The sequence below is a fragment of the Mastigoproctus giganteus genome, chromosome 7 (genome assembly GCF_048544385.1).
Source record: "Mastigoproctus giganteus isolate SK-2022 chromosome 7, ASM4854438v1, whole genome shotgun sequence".
NCBI classification, from domain to species: Eukaryota; Metazoa; Arthropoda; class Arachnida; order Uropygi; family Thelyphonidae; genus Mastigoproctus; species Mastigoproctus giganteus.
Genome location: NC_143581.1, coordinates 16,488,337 through 16,507,634, shown reverse-complemented (window position 1 = coordinate 16,507,634; position 19,298 = coordinate 16,488,337). Strand labels below are relative to the sequence as shown.

The window sequence follows — 19,298 nt, the reverse complement described above, 5'->3', positions numbered from 1 at the left end:
TTAAAGTGGAGAACCATAAAAAAACCAACACGTGTACCTCAAGAATTTTATTTCCACTTAAAAGAATAAGCCCTCGTGGGTAGCAGAGTTTGAATCTTTGACTCCGGACTTAATTTAATCTTTCTTCTTCATATTTAGGTGAGTCTGTTTCCATCACGAGGTCTATGATTTTTGGATCTTCCACAGTTTCATTTTCAACCTTACCTTTCCTCCGAATTGCAGGCCGTACACGTTGTGACAAGGATTCCAATAGATCATTCTTCAATCAGGATATTTGTCAGCTGCTCTATTGTGGTCAAAGGACAAATCCGAAATGCCTTTTCCAGCATGTCCCAGACATCGTCCACTGGATTCCAATCCAAAAATTAGGTAGCCAAGGTAGAAGTCTGATATCTTGGGAATGTTTCTCGAATCATCCAGATACAATTTTTGTATGGCGAGTAGTTGCATTGCTATTGAAGGCATCCATTGCAATCCTGGTAAAATATTGAAGCAATGCCGAGCGAAGTTGATCCGATAATCAAGCGCTTTGGTAGTGGACAAGACGCAACAATTTCACCAAGCCATTTGCTAAAAATAAACTGTAAATCGAGACTCTTCAGGCCACGTGATCCTTTTTCTACTGTTCTACAACCCAGTTTTAGCGTTGACTGTACAATTCCCTTCGAATCTTTCGATTCTTTTCAGAAAGAATTGCCTTTCTCATAGACACACCACTACCAGATCATCGATTCTTCAACACAAGCCACAACGTGGAAACGGGTCTTCGTCGAAATTGAATTTTTCAGCCATTAGGTGCACAGTGGGTCCTGTATTTATCTGATTCCATGGAACATGTAATCATTCAATGCAACAACTGATATTTACACACCTACGTTTAATTATCCGTTGACCAATTGTAAAAGGTTCCCAATATTTTGCCCAGCGAGTGTAGAAACCTTCGATCCATCCTGTGGATCGTAGATGTTACATTTTTAGGAGCATCAGCGACTAAGGCCATAATGCTGTCTATAAATTGCGTGTTCTGTGGCCGATTTTGCTTTCTGGATGAAAAATCTGAGTTTCCGGGAGCAAAATCCCTCACCTGAGACCGACTAACTTAGCCACGTTGTGAAAAAGACCCATAAAAATTTCTCACGTCATCGACGTTCCTCGAACTCAGCTCGTTTCCACCCGGTGTGGGGAGGACGACTATTCTACCAACTGTGCTACCAACAAGGGCTTTACAAGTATAAACATGAGGATATTTATATGGATATGAATATTTATTTTGCCTTTTTATCCTGGAGTAACGATAGGGTTTTGTTTCTGATGTTCAGCAAGACATTAATAGCTTCTTGAATGCCATAAGAACTCATCTCCTAGGAGGTTTTATAATGGCAGTGCAAGTAGTCAGCTTGGCCCATCGGTGATATTACTATCGCGGTTAAAGATGAAGTATACTGGAAGTTGGCGAATCCAGTGGACTGGTCAGTGGATAATAGATGTTTCGATCAAGTAGCTCATCCATGGAGAGCGTTCCTTACTGCATTAAGACTAATTTTAGAGGCTATTACCAGCGCAACCCATCCTTCACTAGAATGGTGTCCTAATTATGGAATAATTATCTCAGAAGACGTTACATACATATCACGAGGGATGGAGGTACCCATTTAGGAAAAGTTTAATTAGGCATTGAAGTAAGCATGCTACGTTCATGCCTCATCAACCTTCTACGTACCATGAAATGTCGGGTGTAGCCCAGCGAAACAGGTCAATTTCTTCGACATGCCGACAACGCGCACTGACCTTTGATTATCAGCGAAGATCGGGACTCGGATTGGCGATTTAGTCCAAACTGTGGAGGGTTTGGATGGGCCGGACTGAATGATGACATTGGAGGGGGAAGGGGAGGGCCGACACCAAAGGCCTCTTTTATCTACGGAAGGTGGGAAGTGGTAGACGGCTACACTAAGTAGCGCGGACAATTACGGTGCCATCATTGTAACTGTTCGCAACCACGGCGATGTCTCGCTCCGCAAGCTAGTGGGAAGGTTCAAGCAGCGTTCTATATGACGCGTGACGGTGAGTTACTAGCAACCCCGACGGAAGAGTTCGAAGATTTATTGCATGCCTCCGTAGAGGGAGGGTACGAGTGGGTGGCCGAAGGTGGAGTCGGATATTAGAGCCTGAAAGATCAAATGTCCATTTTAAACTGAATGTATTAATACTCTGCGTTCGTCTCTAATGAATTTTCATTTTATATGTAGTCACGTGTGCTGCTAGGATGGATATTATCGTTAGAGGTCTCTGGAAGTGTTAGCTGAACTCGTGTTTATATAAGAACAAAAAGCAGTAGGCTGTTATCCTTGAAAAGGCATTCTCTTGAAGTTCCAAATTTCTTGAATTTCGCATTAATTGTTAAATATACTTGACAAAATATTGTATATTATAAATAACCATTGGTTGATTTAATGCTATTTTATAGACCGAATGTTTGACCTTGGCCTGCCCAAGGTCAAAGAGTTTACGGCTAAATCCAATGAACTTAAAAGTATCCTGCTTGGCTGAACTGGAGATGATTCTGCTATCTGGATGCAATTCTACAGCTTACAAGATACTGGAAGTGTGCAATGTTTACGAGTGATCTTGATAAGCAGATGTTTAATGTTTGATCACTGGACATTTCTCAAAGGACATGTTCGTTATTTTTCTTATCTGGAGCTAGATATAGGACCGGCACTCAGTAGGCATTGATGACCATGCAATAAAAATGTCAATTCATAACGCGTGGTTTGAAAGTTACCATAAATGTTCTCATGACTCCGACTTGGCAATGAAAATGCCAATTCATAGTGCGTGGTTTGAAAGTTAAAATAAATCTTCTCCTGAATCCAGCCACCTGATAATCTTTTTCTTATGTTATGCCTGATATGAAGAAGTAAACTTCATCAAGATGTATTTTCGTAATATATTTTTATCAACTTCCATCTAATACCTAAATATTTACGATGACTAGTTGTCTAATATTAAGGCAAGAACCTTGCCTTCTAACCTTTCCATTACAGTTTCTAATTATCCATGTACAACAGAAATAACAAAGGTCCCAAAGACGAGTCTCGGGGGACACCTTTCCTGCTTGCTATATCATCATTTGTATCTTTGAATACACCCGTTGCCTAAATATTGTTCCCAAACAATTGTTGTCTATCTCTGAAGCGACAACTTTACTGGAATCGCTAAGGTCCACAACGAAACTGGCTGCTAGGTGACAGAACGATCAGAAGATCAAACAACTGAGGTTTTTTTTATCCAAATATATTCTACTCAATTGCTTCCTTTATTCAATCTTAATACTTTCCATTTATCTTTATCTATAACACTTGCTTTCAATATTCGTTGATGCTTATTTTCAATATTTATTTTAACTACCTTTTTTACCAATTGCTTTGTTAAGCCTTTCTATTATATTTCTTTCTCTATCTCTATGGTCATAATGTTTTGGCTCATCAGTGTATAGCACTAATGTGGGCCTTCCTTGGCGCCTTTAAAAATTACCAAATGAGAACTATCACTAGAGAGAGCTACTTTCTCCTATTCGTCTAAACCTTCAATTTTATAAGTATTCAAGTATCTTTTTTTAAACGAATTTTAGCTGGAAAAAGAGTTTAATAAATGAAGAGAAGTTAATTTCAAAGAGCAGAATTATTGTAAAGAGAAGTTTACGTTGTCTTTTAAAGATGCTTTTCTCTTATGACTGACAGAAAGTGATTCTCCTTTCTTGTAAATTGAAATTATTTCACTCAGAGAAATGATTACACGTGGCCTGAGTTTGCTGTTGACTGAAAAGGCAGCTGCCTCTGGAACACTCTGCCTTTTCCAAATAACCAGAGAAAAAGGATCGTACTGAACAAAAGCTATTTGTACACTAAAAATGTACATTAAATAGCTTTTATGTTTGTCCCATGACCACACTAATACGTGCTGGTATTGTAAAATCATACTTTTATGTGCATCAACAAAAACTCAGTAGTCTGATCATTGAGCGCCTGTTTATACACCATCCCTGACGTCATCCACTACAATTGTGACCTGGTAAGGTACAATTTGAAAAGATACATTAACATGACTTAGAAAAAAAATGGATACAAAAAATAGTTACAAATTTGCAAGTCGATGTTTGTCAATGTCTTTTTGGCCTGAGGACCAACCCTTGGAGGAAGATAAATGGTTCTGAATGTTTTTAAATGAGGATTGATGTAATATTCCCGAGTAAATTAAGGAAGGATGGGCTAGCTATGGACAATTTTAATCTAAGAAGTGCCTCATTACTATGTATTGCAGAAATAAATGAATATAATGTACATATTTCACATCCAATTTGGGTAAGCGTATTGAAACACCTGGATGAAAGATTTACATATTCAAAGAATAGGAAGGGTAAAAAGTTCAGGAATAAAAAGGAGTATTGGGGAGAAAAAAGAACACCTGGGTCCTGAAAGATTACCCTATGTGTGGAGGGAAGGAGGTTAAATGGTCACGTGACTATCGGGTTATTAATGGCGGATGGGAGTTTGGTGGTAGAAAATCGATGAAGCCAGATTTTTTTTTAGTTCTTCCATATACAGCCTCATTTCCTATCTACCTAATCTCTGACTTTCGTGGGATGTCTAACTCTCGTCTGTTTCGAATCTATTCATCGGCATACACATATGCACACAAGGTTGAAGGAGATTGGCTGTCAAAATGCAAATACCGTAAAGGCATTTGAACCCCATTACCTCACCAGCGTTGATAGCTTTGTAATCAACTATCAATTAATACGACAGCCAGTTTCACTAGAAGTGACAGCAGGGTGCCCCTTAGAACTCCTCAAAAGCGAGAGGTTCTAAAGATAACTGTCAAGTGGAAAATTTTGAAATGGATGCAGGTGGAATTGGAGAATGCTGTGCTGTGACGTAGATTTATATTGTTCTGACAATTAGCAGAACAGAAGAAGGAAATGTTAGTCATCAAGTGTCTAGAAATGTCAACGGGTCTTCTCAGTAGGAAATGAAGATGTTAAAATAATTTTCAGGGTCTTCAACCAAGGTCTGCAGAGACACATGTGTAACACGTAGCTTATCTTCACCAGCTATAAAGCCTAAAATTATAAGTACCACCCTTGTTAACACAGATTTAGAATAATAAGAATCCTTTTAGGTTGATCAATGCGGTTGAAACATGAATTCTTGTTTTTGAATCTAAATTTAAACGCAAGGAGTCTTGTCTTTGCATTTTGGAGGATTTCCTACAACCCCCTTGATGGTTTCCTGTTTCCAGGGCCACTCTAGATGGCGCCTTTTTAGCTAGCCTATATTATTATCTCACAAGTCTCTCACAGAACCCTTTGTATACAATTTGTGTCTCTCTTGAATTTTCCCTCCGGTAGAATAGGGGATGATTGTTTACTTCAGAAGGAGTGGTGGCTGGAATCATGTGGTAAACGCCATAAGTGTCATAACACCTGGCTCTTGCATGTTACATGGACATCAGTCACCAGTGACCAATAAAAGTACAAAAGACTTCCCCGAACATTGGGAGTTTTCATGGGTTTATGTGGCGTGCATGAAGCCAATGATAGAAACGTGCTATTAAAATAGGCTTAATGTTTCCTCAGCGAGATTTCTTAAAATATGTCGTTTTTTTTTTAAGATCATAAATAACAACGCTAACACAATAAATGCCTGGTGTTGAAACAGAGAAATACAGGTGGTATAAACTGATAAAACTGTAATGAGGGACCGTTACAATGACTTCCGATTTTTTTCTTTAAAAAAATTCCCTGTACTTACCTCTTGTAAGTTGATCGAACGATAAAGCTGTTTCCTGCAATAAAGCCAAGTCAAGTAGCACTGCTAAGTAATTATTAGAGAAAGCAATTTATTTTTATTTTTAAAAATTACAAATAAAAATTATGCACTTCCGGTTGCGGATATGACTGTGCACTTCCGGTTGGAAACGCTAAAGTATCTAATAGAAAGTTAAAAGTCTTAACTTTTATAAAAATATGTCCTATCTAATTTTCAAGTCTTGAATGATTTTTGTTAAAAATCTATTTTGAAATTAAAATATCTAAACTTAAATTTGATATGCTTTTTCCATTTTTTAACATTCTGAATGATTTTCGCCAAAATCAGTTTTTTTTTAATTAACAGGATCTAAATTTAAATTTTGACAAGCTTTTCCTATTTTTTAAACTTTCAATGTTTTTTTTTGTTAAAATTATTTATTAAAAATTAAAAACTCTACATATGAATTTGAGAAATCAGCTATTTATATTTTTGAAACCTTCAATGATTTCTATCGAATTCTATCTTTAAATTTAAAAAATATAAATTTAAATTTGATAATGCTTTTTGTATTTTTTTTTAATTTTGAACGATTTTTATCAAAATATGTTTTTTTAATTAAGAGAATTTAAATTTAAAATTTGATAAATACGTTTTCCTAATTTTTAATAAAATCTATTATTAAATATTTAAAAAATGTACATTTGAATTAGAGAAATGCACTACTTCTGTTTTTAAATCTTTAATAATTTCTGTCAATTATTTTTAAATTAAAAATATAAATTTAAATTTGAAAAATATGCCTTTTCTATTTTGTTAAATCTTGAATGACGTTTGGCAATTTTTTCTAAATTAAGATAATTTAAATTAAAAATTTCACAAATATGCTTTTTAAATTTTTTCAGATCTCGAATAATTTTTTGGCAATATCTATTATTAAAATTTTGAAAAAAAAAATCTATATTTAAATTTAAGAAATATGCTATTTCTATTTTTTATATCTTGGACGATTTTATCTTGAATAATTTTTTGTCATAATCTATTTATTAAATTAAAGAAAATTAAAGTTAGTTTATATATATACTTTTTCTATTTTTAAATCTCGAATGAGTTTTTGTCAAAACTAATTCTTTAAATTAAAAAAAAAATCTAAATTAAAATTTGATAAATATACTTTTCTGCTTTTTTAAAAATCTTGAATGGCTTTTATCTTGAATAATTTTTTGTTAAATCCATTCTTTAAATTTAAAAAAAATTAAATTTAACAAATACCCTTTTTCTATTTTTTGACAAAGTCTATTTTTTAAATAAAAAATCTAAAAAATCTTTTTTTATCAAATTTGATAAAATTTAAATCTAAATTTTTATGAAATTTAAAATTTTTCTTCTTAAAATTTTTTCTGTCCAAAATAAATATCACAACTCAATTTTGTTTCTTGTCGCCAAAAAATCTCAAGAGGGCAGAGGTCCCTTTTCGTTATGTACATGCCAGTTACCTCAGTGGGAGGTGATACTTCACTCGAATAGAAAATCTAGGAAAACCCGTTGAAAATTCATATAAAACGAACAAGAAATCCGAAAAGATAATGGCATTTCCGGATGCTGAGGCTATAAACATTGACCCCGGGTGACATTGACGTGCATTGTCATTGATAGAAAAAGATTCTGTCGATTTTCTACACAAGGTCAAAGCGTGACATTATCCTCCAGACAAAGATGTCAGGCGAACAGTTGAAACAAAGAACAGCGCATACACACACAGATGGAGTGGATGAAGGAGGTATACATGCAGAGAGGGCACATCAGTCTGTCCATGTAATGATGATGAATCTCTCGGGACATGTTCGTTAACTCGTTCTGCTTGTTCGGGTCAAGAGTGAGAGGCCCCGAAAGAGCAGTAGTTACAAAACCAGCACTGTTTAAACGATCATGAATATTTACGAGGTTGAAACACCTTGGAATAGCCATCGGTAAAATACGAAGCGTATTTCCCAATTTCATAAACACCTAGGAGAGAATAAATGATAATTATAGAAAGGTTATTAACTGGGTCTAAAATGTCCCATTAGAAAGAATTAATTTAAAGGTAATACGATTCAAACTTATATGGAAATCACCAAGGAAACAAACCAAACAATCTAACAAGTGTTTGATTTGAAAACGAAACGAAACAAATAAAAAAATAATTGGACTGACCAATATGACAAATTAAAATTATCTTATTAATTGACACGAGATTGTCAATCGGAGAAAGTAATTGAAAATCAGGTCAAAGCAAATCAAAAAATATGTTAATTCATAAACCCCCTTTTGATTTATGATTTGTTTATTTTTAGATAAGTTCAAATTCTCATGAACAACACATGACAAATCAAAAACTTTTTTCATTTTGATTTGATATCGGAAAAAATAAATCCTTTATTAATTAAGAGAAGACTTTTGATTTGTTAACATTTTTTACTCATTTTTATCTTGATTTATTCCAGGTAAGTTTATACCATATTTATGTGACTCGCCAAGATCTCCAAAATGTTTCTCCCATTCCACCCACATCGATCACATTTAGAAAACTCTTTCTTTCAGTTGTCAAAAGCGAAAGACTGAAAACAAAAATTACGCAGACAGTTAAAGTTTAGTATTACTGACAAGGAAGGTTTTTATTGATATCCCTGTAGAACAGTAAATGGCTTTAACCTTGAAGAAATAGAGGGTCATAAAATCGCTAAGATGCAACTTTAAGCACGCGATCAAACTTTGGTTTGTGCCAATTGCATGAAATAATCACTAAGTTTTACTTCTGTTGTACAAGACATCGAGGACATTGCTTTTTTATGTTCAATACTTAATGTTTCGGTTGACATTTTCCTTACCACAATTCAAAGATGTTATGATATCCGAAATCTATCCATTTGGACCGTTATATCTTGCAATACATCTGTTCCTCTTTTTGAGATGAATTTTAACCAATTGTTCAAAGTCTCAGCCAACTATTTATGAGTTATTAACATACATGTTTCTTGGAGTTAGAAAGATTACTTGGACAACTATAATATCAGTAATCTTTACCATTGACAACTGCACAAGAACGTTTATTCTAAATATTGCTGAAATTATAGCAGTTGATGGGCTTTGGACTGGTACGAAGTAAAAAATCCCTTAATGTATGATTTTCATTTGAACTCATCGATAAACTAGTAGGAGTTGGAAAGTTACAAAACTACATTTTGTTAGGAGAAAATATATATATTGCAAGGTTGGAAGATATTGGTAATCTGTAGATCATGTTAAATTCATGTGAAATCGTATTTCTGGATCTCTTGAGCATAACGATATGTTCCTTTAAATCTGAAGTGTAGATAGGATGTTTGTTGTGTACAATCTTTGACATGTTTATATCAACAGAAGTTTATGTACAATTGAGAACGATCTTTGAAATCTTGTGGAAGCATGTACTCTATTGAATACTCCTTGTGGACAGTCCGATACCATTAAGGTAGTTTTTTAGTGTTTTAAATGGTCTCTAGACGAAAATAGCCACATGAATTCAATTTTTTTTTCTCTCTAAGATGGTGAAATACTTAAATGGGCACTTAAAGATTTCGTGTTGGAAATGGTGTGGGTAATCGTGAAAGAAAATAGTTTCGTGCTAACGATTCATTTTAATCATATTGCAACTAAACCTTTTAAAATGTTCGTGAGAGTGTTTGATGAATAAATCAATGTCATATTTTTGATCAATGTTTCTTATTTGCTTACTCCATAATTAGCACACTTCGACTAGAAGAATACAGTATTTGGTATTATTAATTTAAGAATCATTAAAGGCATATTAATAAGATTGGTTGCTATAAAAAGAATTCTTTTAAGGACCATTGATCTGCTTGCAGTTAGGACCCTTTCTTAAAATAATCCGACGTGAATTTAACTGCAGGTTGTATCTGGACCCATCTCTGAAAAGCACACAGAACATCTCTGAAAAGCAATCTTCGTCAAATTACCATATTCTAGTTCCCTCTTTCTTCTAGTCCCCGAACTGAGAATTACATAATTTCTTAGTGATACTAGCTAATATCAGCCCCTCCCCTGCCAAATGTACATTAATTGTATATCTTCTATCTGCTACATCGAGAGTCATCTTGGAATAATCTCATTGGCATTCAATCTGCATTTGTTTAAGTGATACCTGGGTTTGGATTGATCGTGATCTTAAACTTTGTCTTAACTTCCTCCTCTTGAGAATGTTTGATGGATAAATCAATGCCATATTTTTGATATATGTTTCTTCCTTGCTTACTCTATAGTTGGCACACTTCGAGAAGAAGAATAACATTTAGTATTGTTAATTAAGAATCATTAACGGCGTACACGGTCCTTAAAAAGAATTCTTTTTAAAGACCATGGGTCTGTATGCAGTTAGGACTCTTTCTCACAATAACCCGACGTGAATCTAACTGCAGGTTGTATCTGGATTCATCTCTGAGAACCACACAGATTGAACCACACCAATCTTCGTCAAATTACGATATTTGATTTCCCACTTTCTTCAAGTTCCCGAACTAGGAGGTTAAGATAATCCTTTACAGCAAATAAACAATCTCTTTGTGATATTAACTAATTTCAGTACTTCTTCCCTGCCAAATGTACACTGATTATACGTCTTCTATCTGCCCCATCGAGAGTTACCTTGGAATAATCTCATTTACATTCAATCTGCATTTGTTCCGGTGATGGCCTGGGTTTAGAATGATGGTGATCTTACACTCTCTGTCTTAACTTCCTCGTCCACCCCACTTTCCCACCCCCAATTACCCAACAGAAAAGTAACAATCCATTCAAAACATGATCAGTCCTCTAACAACACGTCTGGCAACTTAGGTGTCGCAAAAGTATGTTTGAGGATTTTATGTGTAAATCGCAACTTCAGACATTTTAAAAAACTGTCCAGTCAGCATGATGGAACACTAAAACATCTTACTCTTCTAGTTTTTTGCCTCTCTTTTCATTGTAGTTGCTAAAGTTTTATACAGGAAGATGTGTTCATTAAATTCGCTCGACATTGGAAGAGAAAGCTCATTGTATCCGGTTTCAACCATCATTCCATCTTTAGGGGCCAATAAAGGTATTACAAGACTTGTCATTACAAGGTTTCTATTTAATTAATAGATTCCTTTCTGAATGCTAACATCGAATACGTAATTATTGCATTCTTAATAGGATAAACATGTCTATTGTTTTTGTGCAATACTTGATTTTTATGCGAAATGCATCCGCTCTTAGATTTTTTGTCCTACCGGATGAACCAAACCATCTCCGATTATAAATAACTGGACAAAAATGGCTCCATGGTGTTGTAATATTTTCTTTAGATAGACAAAAAGTGGTGTAATCACACCTCCCCTTATAAATAATTACATACAAATTAGCTTTACAATATTTTGATTGTAGAGCCGTTTTGTTTTAATGGACAAAAAATACTTCAGGCCCATTATTTTTTAAATTCTTTACGAGAAAAATTGGCGAGCCATTTTGTTACTAATTATAAATAAAATACCGCAGCTATTTTGTTTCTAATTGTAAACAAAATACCACAGCAATTTTATTTTTAATTATGGACAAAAAATATTGCACAGCCATCTATAAATTGGACAAAATATTACAAAACTATTTGATTGTATTTAGAAACAAAATGGCTTCGAAATATTTCTCCATGAGATTTTAAATAGCTGCCACGTGCATTTTCAGTATTTTTTTGTCCATATGAGTCAGATTGGTTTTATCATATCTTGGTTTTAAAAATAAAATTACTTTTTTGCGTAGAAGAAAATGCTCTGACATTTCGAGTACATAATTGAGCACAAAATTAATTTGTCTTAACTGGGTAATTAGACACAGAACGAATCTAATTCCATTATTGTTTTGTGTGTAACTGGCAGCAGAATAGATTTATCTTTATGATTGTAGACAGACATTAATGGCTCTGCAATGATTTTGCCACATTTAGACCCAAAAAGGCCCTACAAAATGTTTTGTCCCTATTCAGACACAAAACAAATTGATTCTGCAACGTTTTCTTCAATAACTAATCAAAAATGGCTCTGCAATATTTTTGTCCACAGACCAAAAATATCACTATATTTTTTGTCCACAGTTAAATCCGAAACAGCTCTGTAATATTTTAGCCCATATTTTTAGATGGCTGTACAATATTTTTTGTCCATAATTAGAAACAAAATATATGTGGTATTTTTTTTTCAATTAGAAACAAAATGGCTCCGCAATATTTTCGTAAAGAATTAGACAATAACGGCTCTGCAATATTTTTTGTCCATAAAAGCAAAATGGCTCTAAAGTATAATTAATTAGACCCAAAATAGCTCTGAATATTTACCTCCACATTTAGACCCCAAATAGTTCTGTAATATTTTGTCCACATTTATACCTGAAAAAGCTCTGTAATATTTTTTGTCCACATTTAGAATTTTTATACAATAATTTTTGTCCATAATTAAAATGGCTCTACAATAAAACAAACTTTTTGTCTTTAATTAAAAAAAATTGCTGTATAATATACATATTGTCAATAATTTAAAACATGGCTCCTCAATATTTTGGTTCATAATTAAAAACAAAAGTCAGTAATACTTTGTTCAAAATTAGAAACCAATTGACTGCAATATTCTAGTAAATAACCCAAAAACCACTATTTTTGTCCACAGTTAAATCCGAAATAGCTCCGCAATCTTTTTGTCCATAATTAAAATCAAAATTGCTTGGTGTTTCGTTTTCAATTAGGAACAAAATGGCTCTGCAATGTTTTTGTAAAGAATTAGACAATAATGGCTCTGCAATATTTTTTGCCCATAAAAACAAAATGGCTCTACAATGTTTTTGTAAATAGTTAGACCCAAAAATAGCTTTGAAATAAGTTCGTCCACATTTAGACACTAAATAGTTCTGTAATATTTTTCTCCACATTTAGACCTATAAAAGCTCCAATATTTTTTCTCATTTTAGAAATGTTCTACAATAATTTTTGTCCATAATTAAAAATGGCTCTATAATATTACAATGATTTTGTCTGTAATTTAAAAAATGGCTCTCCAATATTTTTGAACATAATTGGAAACAAAAGCCTGTAATATTTTGTTCACAATTAGAAACCAAATGACTGCAATTTAGACCCAAAATGGCTCTGTATAATTTTTCGTCTCTTATTAAAAACAAAATGACTAATATTTTGTTCACGCTTTGAAACAAAATGACGGTGCAATATTTTCTCAAATAATTAAACAAAATGGCTCCCCAATATTTTTTGTCACATTTATACAAAAATTGGCCCTTGAATAATTTTTGTCAATAATTGAAGACAAAATATCCTCCATTATTTTGTTCACAATACCAAATCAAGTGATTTCATCATATACTGGTTAAGGACACAAAAGGACTCTTCCTTGTTTGTTTAAATGGTCTGTTGATTGATAACAATTCATGTTTTTGGAGTCAAAGATGGTAACAAGGTGACAAAAAATTGTGTTTCCTCTCTTCGGTACACTTGTGGGAATTTTATTTGAATATTTATTCTCCTAACGTCAACTAACGCGGTAGATTTGTTTACCACCAAACTGTTTTTCTTGCTGTTACCAAGGTACCCAGTGGATAACAGATGGGTGTCAGCGTGGCTTTGCCAAAACACTTAAAAGTGTACGTGAGTGTGTGTGTGTGAGAGAGAGAGAGAGAGAGAGAGAGAGAGAGAGAGAGAGAGAGAGTTCTAATGACCATGCCAGCTTCGCGTTTACACACGTAAAGACCGAAGAATTTTTGTTTGTTCCTAGACTGGATGGCCTTGAAGGTTCCTTTTACATTAGGACTGTTCGTGAAGTGTGTATTAGCAGACCCACAATGTGTAGCATCCAGATAATTGAATCCTACAGGAACTGGAGGGAAGATTTGCCCATCGAAAAATACCCACAGATTGCGTCCTTTGCAGTTAATTAGAATACTCTATTCAAAGTGATCCAAAACCTTCAACTTTCTCTCTCTCTCTCTATGCTGATATTATTCAAAACATCACCACTTCCGGTATCATTCCGGAAGTCCCAACGTATCAAACATGTCGCACAGTTTTTGAATTTATAGCAAAATAAAAGCATCAAAGGATATGTCACACGTTCGGTGGGGTTGCATAATCCGTCCCTAGTACACAAAAGACTGACTTGTATAATTTAAAGCGGGCTGGATTCGAACTACGTCACAGCCCTGAAAACAGGAAGTATTTGTCTTAGTGATGATTTTGCCACTCCCTGAGGTGGTACGCATGCGCATCAGCACTGTCCACCTGCTTGTACCTCTCCTTCCTTGTTTTATACACAGCACCTTTTTATGTCGAAATTCATTTTACCATAAAAATTGCTGTACTCTTTGAAAAGAACAGTGACAAGTGGCTTGTTTTGTATTCGTTCCATTGATCAATGTCCTTGTAATGCGCACTAGTGATCGATGTTATAATTAAGATTATGTAACAATAAAAAGGACGAAAACTGTTTTTCTTTCTTTCGTTTTGATTAACGTTTTTCCTAATTAAAAAAATTTTGCGGTGTTCTTTTGTTTGCTGTGGATTCTTGTGGAGAGAAGCAGCAGTCGTGATTTGGGAGATGATTAGATGGAAGTTACCGTGAAATAGATGCCGTTTACGGACATTAGCATTAGCATTAGTAGAGGCATATGATGCAAGAAAGCAAGCTTATTCAGCATCAGCCAAAAAAAAAAAAAAAAAAACAACCACTAGTCCCATTTCACCCCTCCGTTCGTTCGAAATACCTGTCCAGCTGAGCCTTAAATTTGTTTAGGCTATCAACTTCAACAACAAGCGATGGGAATCTATTCCACAAACCAACTGCCCGCTGGCTAAAGGCAAATTTCCCCACATCTATCCGACATCCGTCGTTCCTCAATTTGAATTTATGCCCTCTCAGGTGATTGTTCTGAGCAAGAGGAAGAATCCCATCGGCATTGAGCATGCTCAAGCCATTCAAAGCCTTATACACCTCTATCAGATCACCTCGCCGATTCCTAGTCTCCAGGCTCTGTAATTTGCAAAACTTAAGCCTTTCTTCGTAAGAGCAACCCTTTGTTCCATTCACTAATCTTGTTGCCCTTCTCTGTACTCGTTCCAGCAGCTCTACATCCTTCTTGAAATGAGGCCTCCAGACCTGTATACAGTACTCAAGGTGTGGCCTGACCAATGCCTTATATACAAGGAATAATCACATCCCTGTCCCTGCTAGAAAAATTCCTGTATATCATTGACAAGACACCTTGAGCTACTCTTGCAGCTCGTCTGCACTGCACAGAGAACTTCATATCTGCCTGCACAATTACCCCCAGGTCCTTTTCATTCTCTACCACTGTCAGCGTAGTACCACAGAGTTGATACGTTGATCTGGGGTTACTGTTTCCCATATGTAGTACTTTACATTTGTCAATGTTAAACTTCATTTGCCACCTCTCAGCCCATCTGCTCAACATTTCCAGATCCTGTTGCAGCAGCATAGTATCAGTAGTGTCCTTAACAACCCTGCCAACCTTGGTATCGTCTGCAACTTGGACATTAAGCCTGATACACCATCATCAATATCATTTATAAATACAGAAAACAACAATGGACCCAACACTGAACCCTGACGAACTCCACTAATAACATTAGTCCACGTTGAGCAGTGTCCATTGATTACCACTCTCTGTCTTCTGCCACTCAACCATCCCTTTATCCATAGCAGCAATTTGCCTCCAATGCCACGCTGCTCCAATTTGTGCAGCAGTCTTCCATGCGCAACAGTATCAAAAGCCTTTCTAAGATCCAAATATATAATATCAAAGTTATTCCCTGCATCCAGTTCTTTTGTGACTACATCATAGTATCCAATCAAATTGGTCAGACAAGACCTGCCCTTAACAAAACCATGCTGTGTCTGACCTATAACTGAATTCTTGTCCCGATGATCCTGCAGTGCTTCTTTAACCAGTGCCTCCATTAATTTTCCTGGAACCGAAGTTAAACTAACAGGTCTATAATTACTTGTGTCAGCCTTTGATCCTCCTTTGTGAATTGGGGTTACATTTGCACATCTCCAGTCCATGGGTACCTCCCCTGAGTCCAAAGAAGCTCTCATAATTATGGCTAGGGGTTTGCTTACTTCCTTTGCTGCCTCCTTTAATATAACGGGATAGATCCCATCCACCCCGGGTGCCTTTTTTATGTTTATCCTCAACAATTTCTCCTCCACTTTCCTCTCAGTTATTAGAAAATCATCTAGCTCACTGCGAATGTATACTTCACCTAAGACATTCCCCTTCCTGAATAACTCCTCATGTGTGAATGCAGATGCAAAATATTCGTTTAGATTGTTAGCCACCTGAGCTGGATCGTCAACTGTTGAACCATCAACATCCAGTGGACCAATCTGATTCATCCCTTTCCTTCTAGAGTTTACATAGGTAAAGAACTCTTTTCTGTTTTTCTTTGCATCCTTTGCCAAGGATTTCTCATAATCTGCCTTTGCCTGCCTAATCTCCTTTGTGACTTGGTTACAGACCAACTTATATCTATCATAGGCTTCCATGTCACCCATTAATTTGTATGTATCCCATGCATTTTTCTTCTCTGCCATATGTCTCATTAGTTCATCTGACAACCATTTAGGCCTGAACCTTGAACAATATTTCTTGGTTGGTATGTAAAGCCTGGTAGCTTCCAAGATTAGTTCCTTGAATGCTTCCCATTTTGAATTTGCTGTTAGTAACATCATCAGTTGGTCCCACTGTATAGAATTTAAATACTGTCTCAGACCATCATAGTCGCCTTTACGAAAACAAAAACCCTTCCCTTTACCTCTGATGGTAGTTACCTCCTTGAGTAAATCCCACTTCAGCACACTGTGATCACTGCCACCCAGTGGTTCCTTTATCTGCAGATTCCTAATGCATGAAGAATCACTACTGATAATCAGATCAAGAGTATTACTCCCTCTAGTTGCCTCCCGAACATGCTGGTGTAGAAAACAATCATCCAATAAATCCGCAAAAGCCTTGCTAGTGTGTGAGTGACCAACCCACAAATTCCAGTCAATATCTGGGAAATTAAAATCCCCCATTATAAGACTCTCTGATTTACTGGCCCATTCTATTTCCCTGTACAGTATCTTATTATACTCATCAGAGTCATTAGGCCTATAGCACACTCCTACTCTCAATTTTGATTTCCCAGTGCTTATGTCACACCAAACTGACTCGACACTGCCCTGTCCATCAATTTCGACTGGCTTCACTTCCTTGGATTTTATGTGTTTTTTAACTAATAGCCTAACCCCTCCTCCCCTCCTGTCCTGTCTATCCTTTCTATACACATTGTACTCCCCAAATTCCAGTTCTGCATTCCTTATATCTGTGTGACACCACGTCTCTGATATCCCAACAATATCTGCCTTTGATGTTTTGAGCAATACCTCAAATTCATCAAATTTATTTACTAAACTCCCAGCATTGGTGTACACGCAAGTATACCTGCACCTGTTTCTATTCTTAGCTACCCTAACACAACCCATGTGTTTACTTGTAACGCAATGACTACCAGCAGTCTCTGAAATACCATGCATCTTGTTTTTCAGGCTTCTGCTCATTCCAATAGAAGCAGTGCAAGAATCTCTTTCACCTCTGCCAGTGGCTACTGTTAATCCATTAGTCTTTGTCCCCCCCCCCCAAGCTAGCAGTTTTCCGACCCACCTAACACTGCCTCGATAGCATCAGCAAATATTCTTGCACCCTTTCTATTTAAGTGTATCCCATCCCTGTAGAAGCAATCTCTCCTGTTAACAAGTACATTCCAGGCTGAAAAAAATTCTACCCCTTGAGCCTTGCACAATCTTTCCAGGGCCGAATTGATCGACAAGGCTCTCATCATATACTCCCTCCTATCGTGTCTGAGCAGAATTGCAGACACTTTCAAATTCAACTCTACTTCACGGCTTTTTTTCAACAGTGACCTGTACTTGTTAAGTAATTCCGCTGGTCTCCTACTCTTACTCCTACTCCTACATGTATGCTGTCTCCTCAATGCTTTAAGATCCTAACGTTCTAGATCTTGATTCTGGACAGCATGCAGTCGTGGTATGCTGTTTCCTCAATGTCTTAAGAGCCCTAATGTTTTAGATCTAGATTCTGGATTTTTAGGTTGGTCCAACCTCCTGACTGATTTCAATCGGAGATTAAAATTAAAATTTTAATTAGGATTAAGATTAAAATTTCGATTGCAAATCAAGGCCTGAAGTTAAGGAGAAAAGAATTTATTTAACGAACCATTTGTAGAAGTAAAAGAATGCAGCCAACAAGAAGACATTTAAGAAAGCATGAGGATATATTTTAAGCTTAGCTTGTGAATATTAATTCTATTCTAATTATAATGGTGAACATTGTCTGTTTACTTTTCCTACTATTCACTCCCTTTTTCTGTCTCCCTTACTCTTTCTGTCTCTTTTTTTGTGTTTCTCATTCCCCACTCTCTTTCTTTCTTTACTTTTCTGTTTCTTTCTTTCTCTTTGTTTATTTCTCTCTCTTTTCTATCTCTCTCTCTCTCTCTCTCTCATTTTCTTTCTCCGTTTCCCTTTCTTTGTCTCTCCTTATTTCTCTCTCTCTCTCTCTCTCTCGCTATTTGTTTCTAGTTATGTTTCTTTCCCTCCTTATCTCTCTCATTTTCATTCTTCATAATTTCCTTCTCCATTATTTTGTTCTCTTTCTTCTCTCTCTCGCTCTCTCTCTCTCTTACTTTCTTTCTCTATTATTTCTTTTAATTTCTTTCTGTATTATTTTCTCTTTCTTCTTGCTCTATCTTTGTCTCTCTGTTTTATTCTTTTCCCCCCTCTTTTTCTCTCTCTCTTACTGTCTTTCTTTCTTTCTCTTTATCGCTATTTTATTTTCTTTCTATATTTATTTCCCTCTCTCTCTCTCTCCCCGTTCTGTTTCTATTTATTTCCCGCTGTATGCCTTTCTCATTCTTCTCCCTCTTACTTCCTTTCTCCACTATGTTCTCTTCATTTCTTTATTATTTTCTTTTTCTCTTTTTCGTTCTTTCTTCCTTTCTCTTTTTTTCCTTTCTCTATTTCCTTCCCTTCCTTTCTCTCCCTCTTTATTTTATTCTCTTTCTTTCTTTCCCTCTATCTTCTTCTCTTTCATTCCTTTTCTCTCTCTTTATTTCTTTTTCTGTCTATGTCTTTCTCTTTACTTTCTTCTCTTTGTCTCCCTCTGTTCCATTCTATTTTCTCTGTCTCTTTTTCTCTGACTGTCTCACTCTTTACTTTCTTCTCTTTGTATTTTTCTGTTTCATTCTTTTTTTTCTGTCTTTGTTTATTTTTCTCTATCTATGCCTTTCTCTTTACTTTATTCTCTTTGTCTCTCTCTGCCTCTTTCTCTCTCTCTGTCTTTCTTTTTCTCTTTATC

General features: G+C 35.5%; 1 protein-coding gene across 1 annotated transcript in view; it reads left to right on the top strand.

Annotated features, from left to right (window-relative positions):
* LOC150082580 (iroquois-class homeodomain protein IRX-4-like) overlaps positions 1–19,298 on the top strand; it is a 91,376-nt gene that overhangs the window by 13,391 nt on the left and 58,687 nt on the right. The gene's annotated exons all lie outside the window — the stretch shown is intronic.